The 22,505-nt window shown below is 41.0% G+C and overlaps 1 protein-coding gene and 1 long non-coding RNA gene across 4 annotated transcripts in view; both read left to right on the plus strand.

The window, feature by feature from the left end:
* The window catches only part of FAM219A (family with sequence similarity 219 member A), a 93,024-nt gene that overhangs the window by 3,522 nt on the left and 66,997 nt on the right, over positions 1-22,505 (plus strand). The gene's annotated exons all lie outside the window — the stretch shown is intronic.
* On the plus strand, positions 5,219-22,192 carry LOC120500091. Its single transcript, XR_005627031.1, has 3 exons — positions 5,219-5,389; positions 20,920-20,963; positions 21,973-22,192. It is a non-coding gene; the product is annotated as an uncharacterized LOC120500091 (long non-coding RNA).

Consider the following 22,505-nt stretch of genomic DNA (forward strand, 5'->3'; position numbering starts at 1 on the left):
CAATACTGTTTTCAGCACAAACCCAAAACACAACCCTATAGTAGCCACTGTGAAGAAAATTAACTTTATCCTATCAAAATCAGCACAAAAATACAGAATAATGTTATCATCTCAGGACTTACTGTCTTCTTCCCAGTTTAAAAGCTTTCAGTTCCAATGGTCTGAGGGGGAGATGCATCTGTCACTCTTGTCCACATCCAGAAAGCTGAAGTAAAAGTTTGTTTTTCATGTGCTACCTAAAAGTCACTGTGACTTGCCACTGAAGCTATATATAAAAATAAATGTTTCTAAACATTATTCCCTGCTAAAAGCAAACAAAGAAGGTCCCTTGCTTGATTTATAGAGTATACAGTAGATGAAATATTTTTTCATCCTGTTCCAAAGGGAACAGGGTGTCCCAGGAAAGCACTGTTCCGTCTGAGTGCTGGCCAGTGTGTGACAGGTCCTGAAATAAGGTTTATGAAGCTGGGATTTGCTCAAAATCTTGAACTTTGTGTTGTTGACCAGCATGCACGCTTTTTGAATGTCTGTTCATCTGCATGGATAAAGTGTCATCTTAGCTTTTGATGTCTTTATACTGAACTCCAGGACAACTGCTGCTGATGTGCCTGGAAACCATCTGACAGGCCTGCTGGTCTGCCCATCTTCAAACTTAAAAGATTGGCTTCTCTTTGGCATGTAGCAGCTATCCCGTTCTTAAAACGCTGTCTGAAACCTTTCTGAACCCTTCCACCCTCCAGACCTGCCACTGACTCTTGCACTGTTTATTGATCAGCTGTCTGTCAGGGATGATAGTGCACTAATGCCTGGTGTCTGCTGACAGCATGTCCTGACAGTAACCAGTGCTTTATTTAGAGCAAGGGCAGAGAACCTGACATGGCTTCTTGCAAAACTAAGTTCTTTAAAGCTCAAATGTGTCTTGTCTCTTTGATAGCCTTGTCCCACCAACGTCTGCTTTGGCTTGCCATTGCAAGGCTAAGGGCAGCACCCCAAGTAGCACATGCTGGACAAAGCCTACCAGGATCTCTGGTTGCTGCAAATTTCTCTCTGCTGGTAACAAGTCAGATAGGGATTATGTTGCAGAGCTGAGAGGTGTTTGGCCTGCAGGTTGCATGTTGGCCAGGTCTGTCATGTGTGCCCTCCAACGCTTCACGTTGGATGCAGTGATGTGAAATCAATGAGGTGGGTAGTCATTCTCCTCCTCTTTCCAGGTTGTTTGGATAAGCATTGTGAAGTCAGGCAAGCTGGCTTGACTCTGTGTGACCTCTACAAATGTGTTTTGAGAACTGCTGGGTAACTGATGCGTACCCAAAGGAGAGGTTCAACACAAGACTTAATGAGACAGAGTTGCTGTGTGCAGATGGACAGGATGGCATACAGTACCTGGTAACCTGGTTTTACTTGGTTAAACATCATCCAGCTGTCAGATGGGATGAGGCCCAGTGTTTCACATCTTGGAGAGACACATTACACTGCATGTTTTGATGTTGTGGTACAATTCTGTACATTTTCGTCCTGGAAGAGAAGACAGGCTGGTCACATTCATGTCATGCCTGTCCATGAAAATTGAACTATTTGTTCTGATCCACATTTCTATTCTTGTATATTCGTCACATTTGGCTTCCATCCTAAAAATGTCTGTCTTTTCAAATTATTATAAACTAATTTACAGGGTGTTTTGTTTACTTCTAATGTTTAGTGTCACGTCATCCCAATCAACATCATGCAAGCTCAACTGCAGGAATTCTGTTCTGCTTAGATTCTGTTCATTTCCAGTTCGACCTGTTGTGATTTTTTTGCACTCACAGAAAGGTCTTCAGCCTTTGCTGCTCGGTAGTGGGTTATTTCCAGATAAAATAATTTCAGGGTTTGCAGGGATGTGATGAGGCCTGAAATTCATTATTCCTGGGACACTTACACTTGGTAGATACCTTTCTTGGCTGATGGACTTGGTATTTGATGTCTTAACTTCCAACTAGTCAATTTTTCCTGGTCTGTTGGTGGTGATGTATTTGTTATGATGATTTATTTTCTAGCAAGTTTTTTGCTGGGAAGGTTTCCGAGCATCAAATTCTTATTACAGAGGTAGATATTAAAGGGAGAGAGAGATGAAGGGAAAATTGTGCAGTGAGGATGCTGCAGACAAAAAAGAAGTAAAATTTCCTTTGAAATAAGAAAGACTGACCCCGTAGTTGTGTGTAGAGCCATCTTTTCTTCAGCACTGGAGTCTCACTGCACACTCTCCTTGTGATTTTTAAATCTGTGTTTTGGACTGTTACCTTAACTCTTGCCAAACCCTTAGAATTTTTGTTAAAATGAAATGTACTGAGCACAGTACAGTGGGGCTGTATCTTGAGTCTGCTGGAACATGGATGCCTCAGGAGCCCATGTCTCTTGCGTGCACCAAGCCCTGGCTTGCATGTGATGGCAGACTGACAGTGTTGGATCACACCTTGCTCCCCTAGACCAACACAGGCAGTTTCTGTTCTTAGCACAAAAATGAAAGTAGAGTAAAAGTGCTTTTGCTTACATGGCATCAGTACCACTTTTCCCAAGAACACATCTGTCGAAGTGCAGCAGCTTCAGTGGAGCTTTGACACAAGCTTCTAAGACTTTGGCTCACTTTCTGAAAACAGCAGGAATGCAATATTTCATTTTCCTGGTTTTCAGCCCACATGAAAAATGGGAGCTCTTTCCAGAGAAATTGGGCTGGTGGTTCCTATATCTCAATCTGAATCATTGTGCCTGGCCTGGTTCCTTGCCAGCAGGGGCCTCAGGCTGGTAGCTCTAGTTATGATGATGACAGCCAAACTAAGGATTTTGTTCAGCCAAATCCTACAGTGATACTCCTGGCTCTTCAGCTGAGATGCCAAATCTGCACCAGTTCTGAAAGTGTAAAATTTTCAGAAATTTTGAAGGTACAGAAAATGCATTTCTGCACAGCTTTGTGTTTTAATATCCAAAGAGAATAAAAAGAAATTATATTATCTACCAGATACTTAGTTTTTTTAAAAACTTGTAATTTTAGTCACCAGACAGTTTGAGTGCTTAGCATGCTTATAAAATCTGCATTCTTTATTTCTGCAAAATACTGCTTATCTCACCTTAAGAAAGTTGTACTGCATGCTAAGATTACTCTGTAAAATGAGGAAAAAGTGAACAACAGAAAGCCAAAAGTAACTAAAGCAAAATGAAGTGTTATACCTATAGGGCTTATAAATAGTATGTTAATACAACATTAGGTCTATAGTGCAGGTACAAAAATCCCTCATTTTTCTAGAAGGAAAAAGCTTCTATAATGAAAATGTCATTCTTGTATATATTCATTGTAATGTAGCCCAGGGGTTACACAGCTACTAGTTTTGTAAATTCTTACATTACATGAAATTTGTTATGTTGTAGGACTATGGGTCCTGAAAAATTGATTTCAGTTAGTGCTGCTTTTAGTTATATAGCATTTTTTGATGCTGTCCTCTGTAGCAGTGGCCTAAAGGTTGCCTCACCGAATACTTTGGTTAATTGGGATTCTGTCCTGTCACTTCCCTGTCCCATGTCAGGCCTGAGGTGCAGAAGTACAGGAACATTTTTGTTACCACTCCAGGCCAGGCTGAAACTCCGGCGGTGATCCAGCACATACTCCCAAAGGAAGGCGGTGAGGGATGTGCTGTTGTATCTGGAGGATGACCTGTCAGGATATGGGAGCATGTCCTGGCTGGCACTGTCTCTGCAGGAACATTGCTCCTTCTTCTCTACTTCTTTGTATAAGTTCTGACTACAGTTGTTCTGTCAGTCATATTTGGAAATCTCCTTCTGAGTGAAGAAAGGTATTTAAAAGGGGGCAGTGAACTCTATGAACAATTAAATCTGCACAGTCCACTCCTGGGATTCTACCGTCATTCCCAAGAGCTTGTTATCTGTAGCATGATGTTAATACCTACTCAGACAGCAATTTCTGCTGCTGCTGTAGCCACATCCTCTCTCTGCCAGTAGGTTGTGGCAGCTCTGAAAAGATGAGGAAAATTCCAGGGTGAGAGAGGAGAACAAGGCATGCCTTAATTTCTGCAAGACTTCATTCCAGGAAAGCCCTCAGCTTACCCAACAGGACTGTGACCTGTCTGGAGGTACATTTTACTTTTGCTGGAATTGAAGCCTGAACTTGATAAGGATAGAGGAGGAGACCCCATCACCAGTTTGGTCTGTGGGCTAGAGGATTAAAACTGGCTAATGGCAGGACTTCTAGTCAGTCAGTGACAATGGTGTGCCTGTTTTTTCTAGACATTTTAAGGTCTTGGCTGGAGTAGTTGCCTTTCAGCTTCTATGTAGATGGATTATTTGTCCCTTTCCATAGGGAGTCTGTAGAAATGTGTCTACACTTTCCCCTCACACTCACACATGCCATACATCTTCAGTGAGCTCTTATGCCATTTGGAGTATAAGGTTCCCCCAAGGTTATTCTGTATCTGGCACTATAAAATTGACATTGTAGTGATGCAGCCACTTGCCACTAGTAAATTCATCAGTCCAGCTCAAAGCCTTTGTAGTCTGAACCATTTTTCTTTGAAATTTAGGGTGTCATCTTGTGCAATGGATTCGTGCCCATTATGTGGTAAGCAGTCAGAAGCAAGCATTTGCTTCATTGTTTTTTTTTTCTCTGAGGATTACTGAGGCTGTAGGTGGAAATTGTAGGTGGAAATTTGATTAATTTTGAAGAGTAATTGCTAGCAAATCTGCTGAACTTTTGGACATATCCATCACCAGTTCACAGGATAGCAAGGTTTTATCACATCAGGAAATTCCTTTACAAAGAAATGCTCTCCTAAATACGTGCAGAGTATTCTGGCTGCATCCCAATTGCTTTTACTAGGTGAGTTGCAGTCATCTTAGTTGTGGAATAAGAAAAGTGTATTTTTAGTAAAGCTGAAGGTAGCACATGTTGCTTTTGTTGAGAAGAGCCCTGGCTCTATAAAGATGGTAAGACCTTATTTCCTATAGAGAAGGGAAAGGGGAGAGTACTGTTTGTTTAATCTTAAAAAGGTATTCCAGCCGTAGTGGCAAGCTCTCTACTGGGGATGCAGCCTCTGCTGTGAACAAGTTAGGTTGCTATAACATATTTAAATTCTTCCTGAGCCAGCTAATTTCTAGTGCGTAGAACAAAGTCATTGGCTATCAAATAACTGGCCACCAAGTGACTCCTGTAACCCAGCACCATCTGCCTACCAGAGTTCATTGTTTAGACTCTGTGTGCAGCGCTGAAGCAGGTAGAGCAAACACACCTCAGCTCTTTTCTTAGCATGCTTCCAGAACAGTCTGTGTTAGAGCTTTTCTGAGGAGCTGCTGTTTTGTTCAGCATCCAGGACCATCAGACATGGATTGTTCCTCTTCGGACACGGTATGGTGTCTTGACTCATGCTTGTCTGACACTGCTTTTTCTTAGTTTCTTTTCAGTTTCCTTTCTGAGCCAACTCCCATTTATACGAGCACCTATCTTTTGGGCTGTGCAGTGTTCAGTCCAACAAATCCTTTTCCTGAGCCAGGCAGAGCAGCAGCATTCTAATGATGACTTCTCTCTTGCATGCTTTACTGATTGCATGTGAATGTCAGTGATTTAGTACACCCATATCCAAGCAAAATGTTTACCTAGGTTATTTCTTGTTTCATGTTTTTGTTTGTATGTGGCCCTGGGTGAAAATCAATCTTGGCTCTTGCATCAATGTCAGAGTTGCTTATGCTGATCTAATTATTGTTTCCTTCCCCGTTCCCCACTGAATTTGGGGCATGGTGGTTTCTGTTTTTTCAGCAAGTTTGCCAGAGGCATTGGAAGAGCTTTTTAGCTGGGGTGAGATAGCCTGCTTTGGTGGAGGCCTCTCATGCTCCTTTCTTTCAAACAGATGTGTTACAGCTAGTCAGTAGATCTTTTTTACCTGCTGGACCAAGCATTTTTATCTGCCTCAAATGCAGTTATAGCTGTGTCTTCATCAGTTCATAATTTCACTTTTTTTGCATAGTTAACTATGGTAATTTGACATTTTTTGGATTTCTGTGCTCACCTCTGTGATCGTGTCTCAGACTTAAGAAACTGTTGCTTTTTCCCTTTAAGTGCGGCAGCACTGCAGTCCCTGCAGAAGAGCACATTAGGAGTGTATTGCAGTATTGAAAAGGACCTGTTGGTTAGACCCACATCTGTAAATTCAGAAGAGATTCATTTACACTTGCCTAAGCTCTTTTGGCAGTATTGCTTAAGTCGTATCCCCAGACCATGAACTGTTCACATTTCACTCTTTGGCTGATGTACCAGCCTTACAGCAGACTAATGATAGGGCAAGGGAGGCAGATGGGACTTCCCATGTTTTGGGCCAGCTAGTTCTAGGAAAGCAATTTCTTAGAGTTTGTTGAAGCAGAAGGTCTAATCTCTATTAGAGAAGGTAAGGGGATTCAAATAAAATAATGAAGTTCAACAAAGCTAAGTGTAGAGTCTTGCACCTAGTGAGGAATATGCACCAATACAGATTACAGTTTGAACTACAGGAAAGTGCCTGGGTGGGGCTTGGTTAGAAACCTCTGATTAAAAAGGCTTTTATCTATAATGTTTAACATAGTAGAGGAAAGTACTTATAACTTTAATACTCATGGGTCTTATCCTCATTGATAGTGACTCAGTTGTAGGGCCTAATTTCTAATATCAAACTTTTGTTGTCATTTGTTGTAAGTAGCTTGATGTGTGATAAAAAACAAATTTTAAAATTTCTGAAGTCTGTAGAACCTGAACATCCAAGGAGCTGTTTGAGCAGACTAACCTGAAGAATTGGAGAGGGAGGCAAGGAGGTGTGCATTGTATGGGGTGCATGTTGTTAATTGAAATGAAAAAATGAATAGGAATGTTCCTAACCAGAGATGGCATTGTAAAGCTTTTGTCTCTCAGAATCTTGCAATTGAGATGTCTACAAACAATATACTTCTTTGTATGAAAGCATGACTTTTTCCCTAACAACATGCATGTGATGCAAATTAAAAATACACTGTGATGGCCAGAGCAGACTCTCTAGCTGAACACCACATACAGACTGTGCAGTCACTGCTTTGTCAGTCAATGAATGGAAAGGGGCAATCATGGTGATAGAACAGAACTAGTGAAGGTTCAACCTTCCAGACTTCACTGGTTTGGAGGTGTGCAGAGAAATGTGCAGTGCTCCAGTGTCAGTACAGGGACCAGCTCTTACTGCACAGCCTCCCCTCTGAAGCAACACTTCCACTAATCCTTCTGTGGGACATCTTTGTTCCAGAGACAAAATAGATTAGCATAAATACAGCCTGCATCATCAAAATTCTCTGGTGCCTTTTTAGTAGTGGCATTGAGTCCTAGTCGTAGTGAATGTGGAATTATTTTGAAAGCACAAGGCAATGCATGATACCTGAACCTTGTTTCTCATAGCATCTGTCTCTAGAATATATGTGGAACAAGAGAAAGCCAAGCATGATATCCCCTGAGAAAAGTTGGGGGATATGTGGAAAAGATGGAAATGGAAGTGTGCAATAGGGCTTTCACAGGATCCATGTGATATGAAAACAGCAGAAAAATCTTTCTTTTCTAAGCCTAGAATTCTAAAACTTCAAAGGATCTTGCAGGAAACTTGTGTTGTAGGCCAGGGAAAGACTTAACTATTCCTCTCTGCCCCTGCCAATCTCTTTTGGGCTGGTGGGTCTGTCTAGAACACTAATCTTAATTTCCCTTTATTTAAGGGGGAAAAAAGGGAATTGCAGTTCTGAGAATAGTAACAGGAGCAGCATGTTCTCAGGCTCTGAAGATGGAGGTCACCTAGCCCACTGGAGCGTGTAAAAGCTGCACTTCATGTTGGGTTCTTGGCAGTTGATAAGCCAAGGAGAAACTGCTGGGTTGTGATTCCATTTCTGTTAATGTGTGTGTCAAAAGTCAGATCAGCTTCCAGTTTTGATCACTGCAATTAGGGGGAAATGGGTATTGTTAAAGGAGTTAGAGCATGTCCAGCTCTTCTTGAAAATATGTTGTGACACATCTGTACTGAGATTTAAGCAGCAGGAGTTGCCACTTACAGCATTCGGGATGCTAATACAAAACCTGAAGAAATAGTCTAGAATTCTGCAAAACATTAGCTATTCCTCTGCTGTTCTGATGAAATAAAATGTCATACTGCTCCTTGTTTTCATCATTTCCAGCAGAGCAGAACCCTTTGGTGAATGTACCTTAGAAAGCATATCACAAAAGCAGTTCTGTGAAAAGAATTTCATGTACTTCTTGCAAAATTAGGGCAAAGTGATTGTGAAAATAGCTGAGATGATCCATGCTGTGCATGTAAGAATTATTATAAAACGATTATCTGGTTATGGGAGAATATTTTATTTGGATTATGTAGCTACATAGAATTTATAATTCATTCTTTCTGCAGAAAATAAGTTCCCCTGTGCTGCAGTGGGAAATGTCAGATACGACCTTTTATTAACTCTAAGGTTCTATATTTGCAACACTGAATTCTAAAGATTAATCTCTGAATTTTGGGAAAAAATTCCTTCACATAGAGTCCAACCCAGTAAGAAAAGTTTGTCCCACAAGGCTAACTGCTAGCACTTACAAGATTGGAGGTGCTTCTTTACTGACTTTTAGAGGAGTGGTGCTTTCTGCTTGGTTTGTGACCATCAGTTGTGCTTGATTTAACAAATGGGTGAATTAGGTGCACACTTGGGCTCTTCAAAGAGTGAGTGGGACTCTGATTGTTGAATCTGCATTTGAGATGGAGAACGTATTTACTATCTCTCTCTTCAACTATGATCTGAAAACCTGTATTTCATGGTATTGACTCAAATAGTCCCAAAGCTTCCCCTTGCTTATCCAAATGATTAACCCTTGAATCAATATTTAGTAGACTGTGCATAGCAGTGCTGGTTTTTGGGAAGCATGGTGGCTAATGTCCTAGGACCTTGCTGGAGATGCACAAGGTTCTTTTACTGGCGTAAGAGGTATGTGTTTGATGCTGGCTCACTTAATTTCCTCCTTCTTGTTAAGCCATGGGTATTTGATAGTGGCTGTGATTCTGAATGACCATGGATAATTCTGTAAAAAAGCTGTGACGTTATTCTGTCGTTGCAGATTTACTTGATTGCACAAGGTCCTGACAGCTTTTTGCAAATCCTAATTGCTTTGAGGATCAAGCATTTTATTTCTGGTTTCAGATTTGTCTTGTGAAAGATTCATCAGATTATAGGAATATGTCATAAAGTTTTTCCAATAGATGTGTAGGACCTCAAAACAAGGTTGTGATGCATTCTTGTTAACTCTTTTTTTCTATGTGTTTTGAAAGATTTTCAAATGGCCACTGAAGTCTGGCTTGCTGTATTAATTAATAACTAGGAGAAAGCTAGATGCTTTTACCACAGGTATCCTGCCTTGGTATCTCTGTTGGAAGATTTTGCGGAAGCACCAACTGGGAGACTTTGCATAAATTCAGAACTCATTAACATCAGAGGGAATTGCCAGCAGTCAGTTGCAACGGTGATAACGTGTTCATGCTGACACACAGAGAGCCAGGAGGCATGGATGAAGCAGGTCTGCTAAATACCACTCCAAGCTTGACATTCTGAAGTGTATTAGACCCTTGCTGAGTTTTTATCCCCTTGATACTGCAAACTTGTTCTTTTGGTTTAGCAGGACTGAAGAACTTTCTCTTAGTAGTCTGAAGCTGTACTTCAGGCTGTGGTCTTAATTGATAAACATGACAAATCCTTTAATTTTTCAGGGCTGAAGTCAGTTAATTCTTTTTATTATGCAAAAATAGAAGCACTCTTCCTGGGGCATTACTAGGGCATGGGATTTAATTCTGCTGGTTGCCAGTGACAATAAAAACATAATGTTCAGCTTAACTGGTAAATTGTATGAAATGTCATGGTGCCCACTTCTAAATGAGTACCTTGGTAATTTCAGCAGTCCTCATTCAACTTTTTTTTGGGGAGTTAACAAACACAATGTGTCTAATCACTTTTTAGATGGATCTGTGCCTGTTCTTCAAAGACAGCGCTGCTTCCCTGGCACATTGTAGTGCTGCCCGTCCTGTGTTGCAGTGCATAGTGAATGTCCTTATGGATCTGTCACTGTCACCAGAATCAACTTCAAAATATTTTCACACACGTGGAAATGCCATCCTTTACTCAATCCATCCTCCATTAGTTCTGTCAGTTGCCATTTTGTATTGGTGGATCAGATTTTTCAAAATCTGTTGTCATCCTTCCCTGAGTTTCCAAGTTTTGCTGTATTTGTCAGCATGACATCAAGCTAATGCCTCGAGTGTTTGCCCACAGCCAAAATCTATTGTAAGCAAACACTGCCTAAACTAGAGTCTCACTGTGCATCAGATGGTGCAGGCAGTGCTTGGATGGTGAGCACACAGTGCTATACCAGACCTGCTTGGTTGGGTTTGGAAGGTTCCTGTCTGAAGGGTAGGACTGTGCTGTGGTCACTTCAGTGCTGGTGGAATGTACAATCTCCTTCAGAGGGCAAGAGGTACCTAACAGACATGGCTTGATGGGGTAGAAACTGTGTGTGGGTAGGGCCTCTTCTAAATGGTGTCAACAGTTCAAGTTAGACACTTCTTAAAGGCTGGAAGGACCAGATGGATGTTTCCTAAAGTTATTTTAAAACTACTTGCTTTTGTCCTGCAGAAACTTTTTTTTTTTTTTTAAATAAACAACCCTGGAAGTATAGAAGTTTAAAAAGAGGAGTTGTTGCATCTCTCATACAGGAGCAGGCTAGGAGAATTGAGATTGTTCAGCCTGGAGAAGAGAAGGCTTTGAGGTGACCTAATTGCAGCCTTCCAGTACCTAAAGGAGCCTTCAAGGAAGATGGAGAGGAACTTCTTACAGGGGCATATGGTGACAGGACAAGGATGAATAGCTTCAAACTGAGAGTAGGTTTATATTAGATATTAGGAGGAAATTCTTTCCTGTGAAGGTGGTGAGGTACTAGAACAGGTAGAAAAAAGGGTTTTCTGGAGAAATTGTGGATGTCCCATCCCTGGAAGTGTTCAAGGCCAGGTTGGATGGAGCTCTGAGAAGTGGAAGGTTTCCCTGCCCAGGGCAGAGGGAACAAAATGAACAACATGGAATAAGGTGATCTTTAAGGTCCCTTCCAATCCAGGCCATTCTATGAACCTATGATGATTCTATGATTTAGCAGTTCCTGAGTATGTCCCATTTCTACTTGTTAATATTTACACATATCTTGATAATTCCTCTAAATTAGGGTGGGGAAAGGACTTAAAAACCACTGAGGCTTATTCAAAAATTCTTTTACCACTTGCTGGAGTGAAGTAAGTGGCTCTGTAAACCTGGCCCTCCTTCGGTTTGGCAGATCACCTGGAAAACCAGCAGCTATGTCTAGCTATTTCAGCCTAATTAATGTTTCCTGGTTAGAGTTCCTGCTCTGAAACTCAACTGGATTTGTATCAAAAAAGAGCAAAAACTTTATTTAGGGCAGAGGGGTGTGCTAAGCAATAAATGCACATCAAAAAACTCTAAATTGAGACTAGAGCTATCTTCTGGGATGGAAGGATTGGTGCCTGAAATCTCAGGATTGGTAATGGAGGGGAGGAGAGAGAAAAACATCTTAAGGATTCTTAACAAACTGGTACCTCCAGGTCAGTGGATATCTTGGTATTGCTTTACTCAGCCATGGGTGCAAGTCTGTCTTCAGACCTGGCTGAAATATAGTATGATTTCAGTTTCACAAAGCTAGTGAGCTGCTGATAAACCTGCACATCCCCCAGTACACTGAAGATCTGTATCAGTCTCTTTATATCCCTTAAAAAACCCAAACCAAACAACCAAAACCACAAGCCATTTCAAAGAGCTGCATACCTTTGAGTAAGGAGGTGGAAGGCATTTTACTTGTTATTGAGATTGGTCTCTGTCCTGTCTTGCATCACTAAGCTGTGTTCTGTGAAGGGCTAAAAAACATGATTAACAAACTCTCCTAGCCTTGGTATTGTTTTATGTTACTCTAACTCCTGCCTTTACCACTATTTTTAAATAGAGGTCTCTCCTCTATGGTGTTGATAGAATTCTACCACCAGCTAGGATGATTTGATGTTGAATAGATGTTTTTCTTTCAACTTTCCTCTCTGGTTTTCTTTCCCTCATGCCTCTGAAGTCAAGAAATAAAAAATAAATGAGAAACCTTTACCTTTTTTTTTTGTTCCAAACCTCAGCTGGTAGGTTTGTGAGAAGAGCAGTATCTTGAAATCTGCCTTGTTATTATTATCAGGTTGGTGTGATGGAATGATTGAGATTCCAGTGCAGAGAAAATTACTCTTTTATGTTTCTTTGAGTTCTTCCAATAACAACTTCTGGTAAGAAGGATGTACCTAGTCCTACTTGAGATGCTGGTCATTGCTCTGGTTTTTCCTCAGATGGTGGCTTTGGTACTACAACAATCTCTTGTTGGCTACTAGATGTTTCTCTTCTGGAAGCACTTGTAGTGCGTAAAATATTAGAGCTCCAAGTGTCAGTGAAAGTATCCAAAGGTAATATTGCATGACATTGCTCTGGCGAAACAGTAAGGGTTTCACACTGCATTGGCTGGCAGTAATTATGCACAGACATTTAAATTTAAGGGAAACCAGTCTGTACATGCACACAGTGGCTGGTTTGTAACATCTTCAGCATGTGTTTAAGCTCAGTTTACACAAATATGTAAACTTAGCTGCCTTGCCCCTGTTGCAGCATTGCTGCGTGCTTCTGTCACTTGTTCCACATCACGTTGTATGGTCACAGTCTCGAATGTTACAGTCAGAGGTGACTTCGTGATACATGCCAGGAAACATCACAGGACAGGGCACCAAGCAGCCCCAGCATCAGCTGGATTAGTACTGCACATTGTGGGACTTTTGAGCTAAAGCTTTTGATAACAAACCCATGGTTTAAAGCTGGGTTAAAAGTTGCTGGTGAAGCAACTGGCAAGGAGTCCTTCTGTTTGCCAGAAGAGTTGCTCTTAGAAGTCCTTATCTCCTTTCATAACCTGGACAAGGATTTCTATAGATTTAGCAATGTTTATGGTGCTGAGCTTGGACTTTTCTCACTAGAACTCAGCCACAGGGCAGTCTTTACTGTGCTGAATGCCCCTTGAATTACAGAAGTAGCAAGAACAATGACCAATATTATTTAGAATGCTTTCTTAAAAATACTTTCCTAGCTTTTATAGAATGTCCCAATGGCTTAATGTGACACATCCTATTTTTAATGCAAACAGCTCCCTTCTGGATACCTAATGCCATCTAGAAAATGGGCTAGAGATACAGCAGCTTTCAGGGCTTGGTATTTAGATTGGAGAAATTAAGCTGCATTACAAGGTTCAGTGAACAGGAACATGGACTGCCTCATGGTGGCTTTGTTGCAGGCTTGCCATCTGGCTAATTATCCAGCGGATGGTGGGAGGCCTGTGTGGTGGTTCCTTTGCTACCTGCAGCCCTCTGACAAGTTTGGGTATGCTGGAGTACTTCAAGTACTTCAGGGCATGCAAGGCAAAGCCTTCCTGCAAGCTGTTGTTCTGCTGCTTTGGCATAGCAGATACACACGTAGCAGTAAGAGTTGGACTAAATGATCCCTGTAGGTTCCTTCCAACTCAGAATATTCTGTGGTTCCCTGTTTAAGCAAAAAAAAATTGTGCCAAAGCTCCATCCACCATGGTCTGCTGAAGGGATGAGTTATAAAATCAGTGCAAAAATCCTTATTCTCCAAATTGTTTTAGTCTGTTCTGTCTGTGAACCTGTCTCTACTAAAGAGCTACTGAAAAAGGGATGAACCTGGATAGCTAGTGCTGAAAGGGTTCAGTTCTGTCCCAAAATGTGTGGAATGTGGGTAACAGTCAGAGAAACGTCCTGATGAGCCAAAATCAGTAAAAATTTCTGGTCAAGACAAGAGACTTTTTGCCCTGACTTCCAGGAAAGAGTCTCACACTTCTCTAGATTGTTCTGTGTCAGGTTTAAACTTTGTATATGCAGTGTTGATTAAGAACAGAATAATTGTGTGTGCTGTGCCACTGTATCCTTAAGTATTCTCAGGTTTGGATGTTAGAAAAATTACTTTTGAACCTGATAGTTGTACATAAATGTCAACTCTCTGTCAAGAATAAACATCTGGTTGGATGTGCACTCGGTTAATATTGATTAAAATTGCAGTCTCATTTAAGCAGAATCTGGCAATACTGTCCTTTTATTGCAATGGGCAACCAATATGTTGTAAACTCACTGAATATTAGATTTATATTTAATGTTTGCATTGTCTTTCTGGTAAAAACAAGGTTTCTTCCCATAGATGAGGAGAGTTCTGACAGCCCTTTGAGGACGCTGAAGAAATGCTAACAAGATCAGGGATTTTGATGTCTGTTCTCAATTGATTATTTTTTAAACATCTTTCCATTGTGGAAGAAGTTTTCTGTTTAAGTCTGTCTTTCCTTTGCTTCTTGGGGTGGTCAGGGACAAACACATTGGAGTCACAAAATGCTCATCTTCTGTTTGGGTGAAACATGGATTTGGGTTTCACATTTCAGCAATTTCTCTGAGGTTCTGACAGGTCTCCCTGTGGAGATATTGACCATCTCCTAAGAAACCAATGCAGATGAGGGAAAAACAAGACTGAATTAATAAACTGTTCATGTGAACTTGCCACTGGAGCTCGGCTCTCCTAGAGGCAGTGGGAATTCTCCAATGAAATCAGCTCAAAGAAAAATTATTTCTATCCTGACAATGAAACAGTGTAGGCAACCTTACAGCTCCCGAGAGGTAGACACTTGTGTTCCAGAGATTATTTCTAATGTAATCATGCAGCATTGATTTTTATCTTTCTAGCCTCTGTTTGTTCTTGCTGAAGTCATGGTGGGCAGCAGCCAACATGGGCTAGAAAGAGATTTTTGCCACTGTGAGGTCCATATCCTCTGTTCTCCCTGAGCAGCAGTCCTCTTGTTCCTGCAAACAGGGTGTTGTTACAGGCTAACTTGATACAGGACCTACAGTTCTGAAATTATTTAGCTTTTATATAGGCAAGAAGTATATGAATAGGCCTTTACCAGAAATGAAAATTATTTCTGTAACAATTTCTTTTTTAAAACTGAATGATTTGTCCATGTCCTTTAGCTAGCTGGGATGGAACTTCTTCTTTCATTATGAGCTATGTTTAATTTTATTTTAGTGGATTTCTTAAGTTTCTTTCCTGGAAGGAATCTCCTATCCAATATGCAATATGATGTGGTCTGTTGGTTTCTGATGGTGGCTGTTAAAGCCACATGAGAAAGTGAATGGAGATATGATGCTCTTCTCCACGTCCAGGAATATCTGAGTGCATACGTCCTGTAACCACAACAAGACTCCAGTGTAAATTAGAGATGCCTGAATTAATGCTAAGCTGAGCATCTTGGTCCAGACATGCCAGCATGAAGCCTTCCAGGACTGCATTTACCACACCAAAAGTTGGGTCATTTAGCTTTCAGTGAGCTTTGTGGTTTTTTGTTGAAAATATACCTCAGGTAACTTGTTTAAAGGTAAGTGGACTTGTCTTCCAGTTGCACTGCTCTGACTCAGATAGTACCCTCCGAGCACTAAAAATGTTTTAACCATTTGAAAGAGATTTGCCTCTAAGCTATGCAAGAGTTGCATGCTGGTCATGAAGAGGTTGTATTGCCTCTTGGACTTGTGTCTTCATTTTCTAACAAATTCCAGCTGCTTCCATACAGGTTACTTGTGGAGAGAGAGCCAGGAGGGAAATTATTTGATGTTCACTTATTTGGCTGCAGTTTTGTGTCCTAAAGGATATGTTTTGTAGGTAACTGCAGGGGTTGCAGTGTGGAAACCTGCCTAAAAGTGGCTTTGCTTAAGAAATAGAGGAGAACATGTGATTTCCTTTTACAGTTACTAGGTGAACTAAACTGTAATTAGATTTCCAAGTAAATTCTAGGTGCTACTACATGTTGTATAGAGCTGTGCATCTTTCTTATTTGTTCAAGGCAGTGATTACAGGGGGCAGTCTGTACAGCTTTTGGCTATGCTGCCATGTTTCCTCTTAAAAACTATCTGAAAGGTGTTTTGGGAGGAGATTTTTTTGCATCCTGCAGCTGTAGGGAAAATTAGCTTTGTGGATTGGCCTCTGGTATTTGTCCAGTTTTTTCTTGAGATAATTTTATTCAGTAAACATTTTTCAGATTGTTTTGGTGTTTTCTATGACTACTATGCAGCCATGGTGTGTTGGGCTCTAAAAAAACCTGAAAACAATGGAGGAGTTCAGCAATGCCCCCATGAAAGCCATCAAATCAGAGTTTTAAATTACCTATGTGCCTTGATTGTGTCTATAAAATAAGTGGGAAGGCAAACGGGGATTTAAGATTTTGCCAGATGATTTTGCAGGACTGGGTTCACAGGAGAAACTACACGGGTCCTTTTTTCTAATAAGTATTTGTTTCAGGACAGAAATATCAAATGTAGTAAATATGTGAGCTGAAATACAAGTCTCTGCTAGACCATTGCTGTGTCAGCACGTTGTATGGAAAAAAGTATCTAAAAAGTTGGTGCCAATTCATTGTAGTATAGATGTGCCTTAGTGCTGGTTTAGAGCTGCAATGCAGGGTTTTGTTTCTCAGGACAAGTAGCCCCAAAGGACTGAACATGCAGTGCCATTTCCTGGCCAGTCTGTAAGGCTCAATTCCATGCCACAGCCTTTTTATTCCTGGACATCCATGCAACTGTGCTCAATAAAGTAGAGCTTTTCCTGCCCTGGGAGTGTGTTTGGTTGAAATTAACATGATTAATATTGATTAAGATGCCAGTATTTTGTATGTTGGTTCTGCAGGTCAGCTAGTTTGCTTTCAAAGGTATCACCAAAGATGCCTGTCCTAAGCTGCCTTCTTGCTGCCAGTCCTTCTGCTGCTGTTCCTCTACATTACTTCAGGTTGCCAGGGTCAAATCTTACTTCAAATACTGGGATAAATCCGGGTGTGCTTGTGTGCAATTCTAGGCTTCTGTCCTTGGTGTGAGAGCCATCAGGCCATGCGTGTGTCTGCAAGAGACTGGAGGTGAAGCAGCTAAGGAAAGATTGCAGATTCCCAGCAGAGGCATGTGAGGGTGTTTTTGTGTGACACGATGTACCTGGTGACAGCAGGTACCAGCACACAGGTCATGGCACTACCTGAGATGTGACACAGGCTGCTTGTGCGTCAGAGCAGAGGGAAAGAGACCGTGGAGAACTGCGAATCAACAACTCATCCATCAGACACACACAGAAGAGGGAGCCACAGGCTTGTTGGGTGTTCAGTGGGATGGGAAACAGCAATTAGGCTGTAATTAAGCAGCAGTAGCACTGATAAAGAAGTGCCAGAGGCTATTGCCTTCTAACAAGGCTTCTGATAGAAAGCCACAGCCCATAAAAGTCAAATCTTTTCCAAGGTCAGAGTTTCTGAAACCTTGGTAGGCACAAATCTGCCACTAAAATCTGGTAAAATGGAGTGAGCATTTTAGGAAATATTAAACACTTTGGTGGTCCTCTCAGCACAAGCTTCTTTTTTCTAAATAATTCAACATAAATTTACCTTCCTTTTCAGAATTTTCAGAGGGAGAGGCCTCTGCATTCTGCTAGACCCCTCTGATTTCCCTGTCCTGGTAAGGTGGGTCACGCAGTCCAGGCTGGTCCCTTCACAGTACAGGTACAGAAATCAACACGTTAGAAACCAAAAGCTATTGCACCATAAAAAAAGCCTTCAAATTTGAGCAACTTCCAGCTTTATTGGCCACCTTATTTTAAATTACACTTAGAGAAATTCTTATTGACACATTCATGAGGAGGTAAGTCACTTATTTAATCACTTAAAGTATTAAAGACTCTGGTTTCCTGAGACTTGACTGTTCTGCACTGCAAACACCTGCTTGTCAGGAGAACAGAATTCAAAAGCAGAAAGTGTTGTTTTTTGTACAAACACTGAAGACTCCAAATTGTTTTTACCTCTTCTTTGAATAAACAGTATTACTTCTGCTTCTGGAGAAGAGCAGGATCTGGTTAGGTGTATGTAAAAGTGTCCTCTACCAGTCTGAACAACACCCACTTGGCTCCCTGGAAACAAAGAGAGAGGCTTCAAAAGTGTCTGATTAGCTGTTAGCCTGTTTTCTTGACAATTTCCAACTTTCCTTTTATTTAAACCAGCCACTTCTGGAGTTCTTGTGTGAAAGACAATTGAGCAGAGAAACACTTTGATATCAAAGTGCAGTGAAGGTTTCTGGGAATACTACTACAAAATTAGGGAATGTAGTGGTTACTACATGTGCTTTTTAAGAAGAAAGAGAGAGGTGCTTGAATTTGAAATTGGGATTATCATACAGTTGCTCATTGCTGCAGTCTCTTCCCAGTGACGTCTGTCAGGTAACAGGTAACATGGAACTTGTCAGGCAATTTGCTGACTAACATAATTGAATTCAATTTTAAACATGTGATCAGCTACTTTAGAGATTTGAGACAAATATTTCAACCTGTGTGAAAGAGACCTTTTACTGTGTAAAGAAAACAGTCAGAGAACCAGGGATAACCACACGTCATAGTTCAACTGGCAAACTGCACAAGTCACTAGCTGAATGCTTGGTGCCTAGATTTGACATGCAAATCCTCAGCTTTTTTGGTGATTCACTTCAGGGCATGAGAAGGATTTTCAGTTTATTAATAATAATTTCACAATTGGGAAGTTGAGAGAAGGGAAGAAAGCCTTTTTTTTTTGTTTTTTTTTTTTTTAATCAACCCATGAAAGAGGACTGAGGCAGAGACCTGTTTCTGAGATTGTGTTGATTTGTGGTCAGAAATCTGATAAATTTTGCAACACATTGCTTCAAAATGGATTCATAATCTTACATGTACGGGATTTTTAAGGCTTATTTTTTATTGCTTTTTAAAAGCTGTATTTGTGCACTATACAACTAATTTCTGTTCCATAGTTTCAGTAGCAGAGTAGGAATTGGGGGGGGCGGGATATCATATTCATGTTATTGTGACACCAGAGTCTGGAAAACATAGCAATAGATGATTACTTTTCTTTGCAGACTGGTACCAGTAGCAGAAATAGTAACTATAAGTCTAGATTTAGCGGAAAAGAGAAAGTTAACCTTGTCTGAAAAATGAAGAAAAGACCAGTCATCAGAGTAAAAACTAATGCATAAATGGAACATTAATGACTTAAATTTATGTTCCATGCTTGCTCATTTTATTTTTAAGTCACTGATGTTAATGGGGGTATAAATCACTTAAACTCATCCTTCTACCTTTACCTTGTAATTCAAAGCAATGAAAATTGGTGCTGAAAAAATATACTGGAGGGAGCAGAGATGTGTTTTCCCTTGCCATTTCTGTGTAACAGGTCATTCTGCCCTGGTGAAGCCTTGTGCCTTCATGCTCTTCTGATCAGTACAGTACAGCTTAGTCTCCAGTCTATTGTTCTGTAAAGCTTATGGAGCGTTCTATTTCAGCATGTTCTCTTGATTGAGTTTCTGTTGTTCTCATTAATAAATGTGTATTCGCACTACTCGCTGTTTCATAAAGCTCTTTGATAAAGACTCAACTGTTCCAACATGGCTGTGTTTTTTCTCACCGTAAAATAATGTCTGTTGATGGAATCACTACAAAAAGGAGAATAAATTTTCCTTCTAGAATTAGCTGGCCATGGACCAACAATTGTTGTATTGTAGTAGTGTCTACATTGTATTGTAGTGTCTTCATTCAATAGCTTTGATCCGAATCTTGAGCCATAAAGTTATTCAGTCCTGGCTTACTGCAGTGCTGGTAAGAGGCTGAAATTTGGGGGAAGTCTGAGGCCTGGAAATCCTTCTCTTAGCATTACCATAGACACAGTACAGTGTCCTGTGTGAAACTGGTGGGAAAGGGTCACAGTTGTGCACAGAGCAGGCATGGTTTTCCAAGGGACCTCTCTTGTGGAGTCAGCAAATTTTTAGCAGTAAACACATCCATGATTCAAAGGCTGATTGATCTGAGGAAGTGAAGCCTTCCTGGATTTTCTCCGTAAGAATTAAAAACTTTGAGTGGATTGTACAGAGCAGATAAGGAAGAGAACTGGGTGTAAAGAGCTGGAATTCCAAACCACCAAGAGTGAGTTTGTCTTTCCAAAACTTCAAGCAGAGAATGGTCCTGACTCGTGGTAGTGGTGTTCTTCCAGTTTTGTGACTGGGTTAGCTTTCACCTGCCATGGTGGGAAGCTGCTCTTTTTGTAAGAGCAGCTCAGTCCAGACCTGGATGGTCATTATCCTGCTTCATGTAGCATGACTTTTAGTTGAAGTGGTGCAGGTCAAATCATAGTCTCTGACACTGCCAGTTCCCTGTTTGCCACAATATGGCTGTGAGTCTTTAAAAGCACTCAACAGTTCAGTTCTGGGTGTGGGAAAGGATTCTGCCACAGGGTTACTTTGCACACTGATCACCAGGAAGATGTTCCTAAAGGACTTAAATGGAGTGCGTTTGATATAGGCCATTAAGATTTGTGGATTCTGCAATAATATTTTTAGAACTGATTTCCAAATGTAGAGCCATGCTTTAATTTCTGTGGAGGACTGGTTGGGTGACCCTTGTAAATGCATGATTTGGCTTGAAAGAAGCACATCTGTATCTAATGAGTCTAATTAGAAATTTAAAAACTGCATTTTAATGGCTTCGGGTGAGTAGAAGAGGACTTTAATACAGAGGCTGTGTCTTGATGTATATGTGGTAGGGAAGGAGAAAGAAAACATGGCCTTGTGAAATCTCTCACTAATATTTTCCAGTTTTTTAGGCATGTGCACAAAATCCCACAAAATTTGAGTTATTCGGTGTTGTTCAGATTTCTGGAGATAAATGCTCTTACACTCTTCCCTCATCTTGGTTGGAATGCAGGTGAATGTCCAGAATGCCACTGGTATGCCCTGCTTAGCTGTGGGGTAAGTACTACTTTGAAGCACCTAATATTCCTGTGTGTCAGGAAAATGACAGCATATTTTCAGCTGTATGTGGAAACATAGAAGTGTGTCATGACATAATGATTGGAGTGCAGATCCTCCCTCCATGACACAGTTTGGTTGCAGAGGGACAGGAGGGTTATGTGACAGTGAATCTGTCCATTTCCCCTCTACACAGGTTTTTGTTGTGTGATACAAGCCAATTTTAGAGCTCTTTTTGAAAAATAATTAGAAGGCCATATTTCAGGGTTCACAAAAAAACACAGAATTAGAGTAGAAAAGACCCAAATGATGTCGCACTGTAGAAAGGATGAGCAGAATTCAGGCAAGCTGGGATTTGCATGGCAGCTGCTTCCAAAGTGGACCATGCACTCTGGGTCTGAGCAATGCTTTTTCCTTCCTGACAGTGGTGTTCTAGGAGGGGTATTGAAAGGCAAGTAAACAAATCATTATGTAACCAAGTTTCTCTAGTTTTCCTAGTCAGGCAACAGTCTGTTACATTTTAGAAAGAAATCCTGAGAGCTTGATCTTAAGAGAAAAAATCGGGCTATGAATTGGTGTCATCAAACAACCCCCAGATAACAACTTGCAAAGCACAAATCATGTGGACAAAGGGTGAAGTTTGACCACAGGGTAGCACAGCACTTGGAATCAGAATGGTATGAAAAGGTTCAGAAAAGGCCCCTGTGAGAGCATCATGTGTTTTTAACTCTCATCTTGTTTTTGAGGCTGTAAACTTATCCCTTCCACCCTGTTCTTCAGTTTCTTTGTTCCTGGCTCTGATGCATCTCCTATTGTCCCCAGTAGCCCAATGTTCCTCTGTATAATGGTTGTCGAGGTTCTCCTAGTGTGCCTTTTTGGAGGTTGGTTTGTTTCTTTTTTTAATTATAGGTTGTAATTTCTTTCAGGTGGAAGGTGAATTAAAAAAAATCTAAGCAACAGATTAAATTGCTCAGTTACAATAATGCTGGCTCTTCTGTCTCTCACACAGACTTGGATGAAATGGAAGATGTGTTTAGAAGAAGAACAGTATTGGAGAAACCTGCACTAGTGTTTCAGAACCTTTAAATGAGTCAGCTACCACCACATCATAACAGAATACAGCCCCTCACGTCCTGCTGTGCTCCATTGTCGTTAGCAAAGTTCCTTCTTTTCTTTTTATGAATTAATTTCAAAATCTAAATCAAAATAAAAATTCATTCACCTCTGCAGCTCTGACGTCCTGTTACAAAGCTCAGTGGTTGTGCCTGTCCTTGCTGTGTGTACGTTCCATGGGAGAGCAGTGCCATGCCAGCCTGGCTTTGTGAGCACTGCCTCCTCAGGCCCCTCACCTGGCATGGGCAGGGAAGGGTGTGACTAGCAGCCTACCAGCCAGATTCAGTGCAAACCATCTGCCTCTCACAGCAGGGCTGGGTAATGATCTCAGCGTGTTTCACGCCCTGGGAACTTGGTGCAAACATGTTCTCGTATGGTGGGTGACAAGGAAATCCTAAACATTTCCAGCCTGTGGAGAGACTGAAATCA

Source organism: Passer montanus, unplaced genomic scaffold (assembly GCF_014805655.1).
Source record: "Passer montanus isolate IOZ18808 unplaced genomic scaffold, ASM1480565v1 scaffold176, whole genome shotgun sequence".
Lineage (NCBI taxonomy): Eukaryota > Metazoa > Chordata > Aves > Passeriformes > Passeridae > Passer > Passer montanus.